We start from the raw sequence: 10,285 nt of genomic DNA, 5'->3' as shown, positions 1-10,285 counted from the left end.
GATTGGATCGCCCTTTCTGATTGTCCATCGGTCTGGGGATAATATGCTGAACTCATTTGTAGCCTACTGCTCATCTCACTCTGAAGTGTTTGCCAAAAGCGAGATGTGAACCACGAATCTCTATCTGATACAATGTTAGAAGGTACTCCACGCAGTCTCACAATGTCCTTGATCTACAACTGCGCCAACTTCGATATCGACATCCTCAAATTAATCGCTAAGAAATGAGAACTCTTGGTCAACCTATCCACAATCACCGAAATCGCATCATGACCTCTAACCGTGCGTGCCAAATGGGTAACAAAATCCATGGCTATGCTATCTCATTTCCACTCATGTATCTCAAGCTGCTGTAACAAACCTCCGGATCTCTGATGCTCTATCTTAGCCTTCTGACAGGTTAGACTAGAGGCAACAAACTGAGTTACATCTCTCTTCATAATAGACCACCAAAAAGATTCCTTGAGATCTTGATACATTTTAGTCATAACAGGATGCATGCTAAAATGGCTTTTATGACCTTCCTCAAGGATTAACCTCTTCATTTCTGAATTGCTGGGTACACAGACCCTGCCTTTGAATCTCAGAATGCCATCAGCCCCCAAGGTAAAATCTTTACCTTGCTCAGTCTCAATCAAACCTGCTGACTTTTAAAACTCAACATTTTTCAACTGCTCTTCTTTGACAACCTTCAACAAGTCATTGGACACGACCAAATTACTGCATCGAATACAATCAGCTTCAAATTCCACCTGCAATCTCAAATCTCTTAAGCTTTCGACCAGCTCTAATTCTTTGACCATCAATACCAAAACATGCACTGACTTCTTGCTCAATGCATCTGCCACCACATTAGCTTTCCCAGGGTGATAGAGGAGATCAAAATCAAAATCTTTAAGAAAGTTCATCCATCTCATTTGCCTCATATTAAGCTCCTTCTGATCAAAGAGATATTTCAGGCTCTTATGATCACTGAACACCTGAAACTGCGCGCCATACAGGTACTGTCTCCAAATCTTCAAAGCGAAGACAATTGCTGCCATATCAGTAGTACTAAACAAGATATTCTTGATTCGTTAGTTAGTTGAGAATGAATTTATTATTGATATTTTTTTTGCCTGATAGCTAGTCAGGAACTATCATATCAGTAACGAGTACATTTGAAACTACAAAATTAACCTTTGAAGAGATTAAGGATTTAATCTTTAGTCAGGATGTTCGTAGAAGGACTTTCAAAGAATCAACAGGTTCCTTATTAAGCACTGAAAGTAGAGGCAACAACCTTGAAAGAGGGCAAAGTTTTGGGCATAGCATATCAAAGTCCAAAAAGTGAGGATTTAATACCTTTAAGAAGTGAAAAGTTGTTGTTGAGAATGAGATAGAGTTACAAATTAAATGTTTAAAGCTTGATAATGATGGTGAATATGGTAGTTCTGAATTTGTTGATTATTGTGCTTGGAATGGAATTATAATGAGACACCTCAACAAAATGATGTTGTTGAAAGAATGAATAAAACCTTGAATGAGAGGGCAAAAAGTATAAGCATTAATGTAGGTTACCAAAAAAGACATTATGGGCATAAACAATGAGCACATCAACATACCTCATTAATAAAGGACCCCAACCCCGGTTTCATAGGATTCAAGATTCTTGAGGAGGAATGGAAATGCAAGGATGTAAGTCTTTCTCACTTGAAAGTATTTTATTGTGTTTCTTATGTTGTGTAAGAGATGCTGATAAGGATAAGCTTGATCTGAAATCAAGAATGTGCATTTTTCATCCGTTATGGAGTTGATGATATGTGATATCACCTTTGGGATGATAAATAAAGGTCAGAAGCAAAGATGTACATTTAATGAAAATGAAATCTATAAGAGCAAACTTTAGAAAAAAAATCCAAAAATGTAAAGAAGCCAATAGAGAAAGAAAAGGCAGTGTTAGAAGAATTTTGTGCAGGATGCCAAGATCCTAAGTACCCCTATGGGAGTTCACTTTAATCTCACTAAAGAGCAGTCACTTTTAATTATAACGCACGAAGATAAGGCAAAAATGGATAAAGATACCTTATGTGTTTATGGTTGTTACTTAATGTATACAATGTTACATTCTTCATCATGTAGTGACAGTTATGAATAGATTTATATCTAATTCAGGAAGGAAGCATTGAGAAGTTGTCAAGTGGTTGCTACACTACTTGAATGGTATTTTTAAAACTACATTATGTTTTAGTAAGAAGGATTTAATTTCGAAAGGGTATAATGCGGATTTGATTGGTTGTTTAGACACGAGGAAGAGTACTACATGACTACAAAAAAGTGCTGACCATAGAAGCAAAGTACATGGCTATTTCGGAAGCACGTAAGGAAATGGTTTGGTTAAAAAATTTTCTTGAGGGTTGAACAATAAGTAGTGTGATAGTGCTCTCTATTGTGATAATTAGAGTGTCATTTTTCTTGCAAAAAATGTTGTTTTTCACATTGAGTTGAAATATCACTCCATTAAAATATTAATTACTGATGATACTATTGAGAAGACATACACTAGTTTTCTAATTTTGAGGTTTATTATATTTATTAGATTTAATTTGGAATGTAGTTGATGTGATCAACCTTCAAGTAAGAAATTGTTGAGTTTGTCAAGTCTGAAGACTTTATTAAATCTGATCCATTTACTTATTTTATTTTTATAAATACTCATATAATTATAAACTTAATTTATCAATAAAAATTGCGCACACCATTTAATGTAGACGTGAATGCCATTTTTACATAACCAAATAAATATATTTTTGTGTTGTTGTTATTTTTAATTTTGTCTTGTAATTGTTAGTGTAAATGTATAATTAGACAACTCTATTTTTATTTCTTCACAATATCACATCTACCAACGAAATTCTAAATTACAGTGAATATATTTTTTATCACACTCGTGTTTCTTTTGTGGTTGATTTAGGGAATGTGATTAAACGGCTGTATATGATGTGTTGATTTATAACCGTTACATTAAACTGGTATTTCCCATATGAATGTATATCGAATGTATCTACATTTATGTGTAAGAAAAATTATGTAATTTCTCATAGATTAAAAACATCGGTTAAGTTTATTTAGTGGTTTTTTATTTTATAAAATACAAATATAATCTTTAAATCATTCTGAATATTTATTGGGAGTGGCATACATAAAAATATAAAATATAAAATAATTTTCGTATTAATAAAAATAAGTAGAATTGAATTAGTTTAAAAAATGTATATCTAAATTTATTAAATATTTTTGTCTTACAGGTTCTGTTCTAAAAAATTGACAGCTTTCTTATCTCAAATTTCTTTTATCTGATCCCAGGATTCAAATAAAGTGGCAGGTTACTAATATAGGTTTAAAGGTAAATTTGCCATAAAATTATCTTGATTGGGGCAATTTAAACAGTTATATAAAACTTGTGATATTTTGTTTAAGTATAAAATTAATGAAAAGTAAATAAAGGGAATGTCTTTGAGATGGTTTAATTTTAGGGTGAAAAAATATGAATGTACCAGTACCATACACCAGTACGGCCCGACGGGACAAGGATCATGGAGAGGAGAGGATGACTGGCCACATAGGTCAACTCAGAGAATCTAGATAAGTGTTCAATCGAACACGATTAGAGACTGGAAGTTTTTGATCAACAAACATCCCTAAACATCATTCTAAAGTAAGATTATTGGTAAGTACTAATTATTAGTCGGTGGATTAAGATTGAGTCAGGGTTTCACTAATTCCAAACTCATCTAAAAAACTATAAATAAAAGTTTAAAGTAAGAAAGTAGGTCATTGTCTGAATTTAAATCTTTACTCTGAACTATAATCGATTTAATTACTGATTTAAATATCATCAGAGTGTCTTTTGAAAGAGATTCCAATAAATTAAAATAAAAGTGTGTTTTATTGAGATATTGAACCCTATATCTCAAAAAAATATATAAAAATATCAAACAATTAGATCATGAATACATAAATGGTTTATAACGCATTTCTCGTCTTAAAAAAGTAAATACATTAGCAAATGTAACCACAAAAATATGTGCACGAGTCAAAAAGTTTTTTTTAGTAAATACATATACATTTGTTTATTTATCTTAAACGGAATTAATATAACAAAATTATGTGTGTGAAAGAGGGGGAAAGTTTAACACATCTCTCTCGTTTAAGTTTTTGATTAAAAATGAATGTTTGTGATTGATTATTGTGGTAGCTCATACAGTTTAATATCATATAGTCTAAATATACTAGAAACCCTTAATCTTTCTTTTACAATAAGCAATATTAAATTTTAGAGAACTCAACAATTAAAAACGTCTTCATATACCTGTGTAATAATTGGTATTAATATTAGGATAAAGCCTTTAATTTTTCTACATATATATATAAGCAGCAACCTCAGTAATTTATATAAACATAGGAAGGAAATCTTTATTTATAATAGTGAAAAATATACATTTAATATATAAAAAGATTTATATTTTGTGTCTTTTTTTCAAGTTTATCCTTAAATAAAAGTTTTTAAACTAAAATAATTATTTCATCAATTTTATTATTTAAAACCGTTTCTTTAAATTTAACGGAATTTTTAAGTTTAATAGTTTTTTAATTATATAATCACCTACAAAATGAATAAAAATTATTTATATTTAATTTTATAACTATAAAAATAAATAATAATAGGAATATTTTTATTATTTTTTATTATCACAAAAAAATGAACACACGTATGTTTTCACTGATAATTAGATATGAAAATATAAAAAAAAAATCCAATTTTTTTAGTCAAACATCTATTATATAAAAATTCACTTATTGTTAATCGTACAAAATAAATATTGTGTTTTTTAGAATAAAAGTATTATTTTATAACAAAGATATTTTTAAAATCGTGGAAAAGATTACACAAAGTATAATACCTTCAAACAAATCTTTGTTTCATTATCTATTTCTAAGATGCATTACAAAACATTCTTCGTTTATTTGATGAAATTAGAATCCTATAACTTATTTATTGCATAAGTATCTAAGATAGTTCTTATCGCTTAACAAGAGATGAAAAATAGAATAATCAATAAAAGTTATCAGTTATATTCATTATAGTAAGAAGAAATATTGATAATATTACTTTGCATGTCTTATTACAGTAAATTTAGTTTTGCAATCCATAATTATTTTATTATATCACTTAAGGATTCAAGATTAATGATAATATAAATAAATTTTATTTTTTGAATCCTCTTATTTACCTTTTAAAAATAAAATCATGCTTCGATTTTAAACTATAATGTAAATAACACTTAGGATAAGTAATTAACACATGTGAGAATGAAAAAATAATTTCAAAGATAAATAATCGTTTCTTTAACCTTTAATTTGAAAAAATGTTTCCATATATCAAATAATTTCATATCAAATTGAGACCTAAAGTAATTTAAACAAATCTCATTTCTTTGATTCTCTACTATACATTTCAAGCACAATAGATTTTTTTTTCTAAAAATAACTTAAAGAAATACTAGACACAGTTTAGATGATCCAATATAAATCACTTTATTAATATTTTTTACTTATTTTTGTGTATATAAACAAAAAACATTTGGAGGTCTACTTGCACTGAAAAAGAATTAAATTCACTTAGAATCCGTACAAATAAAACACTCTTCTAACTCTTTTAAAACGAGCATACTAATCTAAACTTTGTTACAGGAAAAATTAGGACAAATATTCTAATTTAATTAATTTTATTTATTTTGAAAAATAAAAGTCAGATATCTTAATCAAGGGTACGTAATCACTGTAAATAATTTATTTTACAACTAAAAAAAACTTCTGAAGAACTCACAAGAAATTTAAAAATAGTATAATTTATTAGAACTTTGGTGCTTAATAAAATTGCGAAAGAAAAATATTATTTTGACATATATTAATTTTTTATATTTATTTGATACCATCTCTTTTACTTTTTACTTTCTTAAAAAAAATATAAAATTTTACAATTTGATGATATTTTATCTTTCTTACGTGTGTTAAATGAACGTAAAAATGTTTAGGTTGGGGTTTGGAAAAGTGGTGGGTATTTTACCAATGAGCACAGAATGACGTGCACATGCAAGACTCTCGTAAAGAAATAATTCCGCAGCAAGTGCAAGGCTGTGAGGAGCGTGGGAAAAGGGTACAAAAAATATATATAAAATTAGAAGGGCCTAATGATATATTGTATTTAAGACAGTAATGATTGAAGGTTTGGTGTAAGATCAGGAAACAGAAGCAGTGTTAGCGTAGCAGTTCACACATTTAAATTGCACCAAAGTCAAATTTTCTTTAGTTTGTATTCTCCCCAACAAGCAGCACACAGATTTTGCCTCAGCTTTTATAAAATGCAAACCATGCTACCATTCTCGTTTTTCTAAATAAAAAGTTGAATTTTACAGCACAGTTAAAAATGTCCAAAAGAACATCCTATTCGGACACACATCAAATATTTATTTCCTATGTTGACCAACATAGAAAAATGGGATAGCTCATAGAGAACCCAAAAACAAACCCTAGTTACGCCTCTGGGAAACATTATAGTATTTGTTTAGTATTAGATTAGTACTGTTATCAGTGTTTTGTGCAAACCTATACCACCGACCCTGCATTGTCGTGGGGTTATTTGATGTCGTGTCACTTTTTTCATAAAATAAGAAACAAGACACGTCTAGCTGATTAAGCAACGTCTCATTCCTTTCTTTATTCTATTTTTCTAATAATGACGATTCCGTTGCTTTTCCGCATTCATTCCATTCATTGGACAAATAAATATCAATATTTTTTTTTTAGCATCGGCTAACAAGGTCAGGTTCTAATATTTAGACAGGGAGATATTAAATGATAAAATTTAATAGGTTAACTATGTCATCCTTCATAAAATATAATACCATTTCGATTTTTGTATTTATCTCAAATTTTAATCTTGTTAGATATTTATATTTAAGAATATATATATAAATATAGTTTTTTATCCACGGTGTTAATTGTTATGTTTTTAAATGTATCATTAGATAAATCATGTTGGATTCGATTTATAATTTTCTTTTTAATTAACATCTTAAAAAATGAATGTGATTTATCATTTGTCACGTCTATTATTATTGAATGAAAAAAATATATTTATTCATTTCTTTATTAAGTATAAAGATTTAATATAATTAAAGCTTTAGATAAAAATAATAATCAAAATTATTTTAAAGTTTAAGGACAAAATCAGTTAACCAAAAATTAATTTTATATATAATTATTTTCACATTTTATTATAAATTTTGCTATGTTTTTTCTAATGCGTGTTCAATTTTAATGGATGAGGAAAACATCGATGTTAGAAGAATTTTTTTTTCTTGAAATTGTAAGTTTTTTTTTTCTGTGAGGGAAAAGAAATATCATCGAAAACAAGATAAAAAGATGCGTGTGGAACTTTATATTTGCTTCAAATTCCTCACTCTGATTGCCACTGTCATTAAGCAGCAAATCTTTGACGCTGAACACTTCATCTTCAACACAACATTTTCTGTCAAAGATTTCGCATCGATTAAAACTAAGATTAAGTTAATACTATGCAATTAACGATCTTTAACCCCTTAAACTCTAATCCACGTTTTCTAAATGGAACATAATATTAAATAGAGGTAGAAAGGATAACCCAATATACGAGTATTATGACTGTTTCGAAGTTTTCATGCTTAACAAAGCGTTAAAGGAAACTAATCTTTAAACTTAGCCATAATGAAGATTTAAATGAATTGACTCCGTGATACTCTGCAAGTGACACGTCGCTTTTGAAGACAATATAATTGACACGTAATGATGAATGCAGGGAGAAAAACCTCCACACATTTATATGGATGACCTCATTCAGTCTCATCCTCTGAACATTCCAATTTCTGCACATGAACTTGTTGAGGTCGTGACACCCACCTCATCAACGAGCTGTTGCACCACAACCTTTGAACGTTTTCATGAGTGAAAACGGTAGAAGATGATATACATGACATTATTTATCTCGTGATAATGGTAAGTTATAATTTTTAGTCTAACAATAAACATTGGGAGATGCTGTTAAATGAAAAATTCCAGGGCATATTTTAGTAGTTTAAAAATGTATACGCATGTGTACAGGTGAATTAATTGTTCGTACATTGTTTTTCTCAGAGCAATAAAATATGGCGTGCATCCATGCGCCAAACAATTAAAGATCATTTAAGATAGTAAAATTAGTCAGAGAAGAGGTGTGAGGGAAATTCTGCTTAAATTGTTGATTTTACAACTTTTCTGACTGTTCCGTTACTGTATTACATGATTCATGTACTGTATAATCAATCGGTCAATTTATTTTTCTGTGTTAACTGGGTAGACAATCTCTTAAAATTACATATTTTTAAACAGATCATAAAAACATATGTAAATTATTTTCATAAATTTTACATAATTAACAAGACAAAACATGTTTAGAAACTTTTAGACTATAATTGGATCAATTTTTAATTAAAAGTATTGAAACCTATAGATACTTAAGGTAAGAAGGTAGATAATTAAATTGTAAAATTAATATATACTTCAAAACTGATCCAAGATTTTGTAATTAATTTAAGCATAAGAATAACTTTGATATACGCCTGTTGTAAGGACTAAACTAGGAACATGGAAGATAAAAATAACCAAAATAGTAAGTGATGAAGAAAAATCAATAAAATGTAAAAGAGTAATTCTTAACTCACTATCCCCTCAAGAGTTCTAAATTTATGATCAAATTATAATATACAAATAGATCAAAATTTACTTTAAAAACATATTATGTGAGATTGAAATAAATATAAATCCAGTTACTAAATTTTTTAATCAAAATATTTTTAAAATAATTGGCATTAAGACAAAGCATAAAAGCAAAGGAAATACTTTGCACTTTTTGAATGATATTATAATAATTGTTTAAAAGAATTTGATTAATATAAATTATTTTCGAAATATAAATATTAATATGCATCGTGAGTTATAAAATTATAGTTAGATGTTAATTTTACTTTTCTTGGTTGTATTGTATATTTGTACACATCAAAGCATTAGTTTCTTTTATATAATATTATTAAAATAATTTTATTTTCATAAAACATTTTGGTTAAAATATTCGAATATATGTAAAAACACAATCTGGTTATCGATTGTAGCAGTTGTTGCAGAGAGATTTTAGTTTTGTTTCAGATGCCACTTTTATACTTTTTCATGTTCCTTTTGAGTTTGGATGTAAGTAAAAACTCTACAGATTAAAATTTCAACATGTATTCTTATAATATTGATAAAAGAATAGTTTATTGCATTAATGAGTAGGAATTGGCAGTGATGAGGTTGTGACAATGATAAATATTGCGAGTTGATAATGAGATGTGAAATAAAACTCCCATTGAACGTGCCTTAACAACGAAATTAGACTAAAAGAAAACACACTTACCATTAATGAAAAGTTAATTAGTCCATTGCGATGAGTGAAGAAGAGAGAGAATGAGGAAGCACTTCTAAACCAGAAGCATCAACATGTCCTTGTCGTGACAGACATGGCATCCTTATCATTTTGCTTCACTTTCTTTTTTCTAATTACATCTTGTTAGAATTTACTACATAGGAAATGATAAATATTCATAGATGGAAGAAAAGAAAGAGAAAACAAAATAGAAAATAATATCTTTAGTGAAAAATGAAACGAAATATTATAAATATTAATAAGTACGTCTCTGATTTCATGATGAAGAATTGTTATCCTGTCCCCCTCGGCTGCATTGGATGGAATTGCAGGCAACTTCTATCAGATGACTGATCATTGAGTCACGGTGTTGACTTTAGCGACAGAGACAAAGTTTCTTCTTTGTTGTTCTCATCTAATCTACTTATCCATGCAAGGACGGTGACCTACCTAGATGGCATTTATATTAAAAAAAGTATCACCTTTTAACCTTCCAATTTTCATATTCTATGTATATACTTCAACTTCTTATCAAATTATAAGAAATGCTCTAATTAATGATCTTAACTTGTAGTATTGTTATTACAACGAAACACACGTTTGCTTAAATTTTCATAAGAAAACTTTAAAATTCTCATATCACTAAAAGGTGTTTTGAAAAAATTCACCAGAGAGAGATACGATAATAATAAAATTTTAGTTGAATCCGGATTGATACTACATTTAATTCAAAAATTTTAAACAATGAAACTTATTCCTTATATTATG

The sequence above is a fragment of the Vigna umbellata genome, chromosome 10, assembly GCF_029865625.1.
Source record: "Vigna umbellata cultivar VRB3 chromosome 10, Vumbellata_1.0, whole genome shotgun sequence".
NCBI lineage: Eukaryota > Viridiplantae > Streptophyta > Magnoliopsida > Fabales > Fabaceae > Vigna > Vigna umbellata.
Note: the sequence above shows the minus strand (reverse complement) of the source record.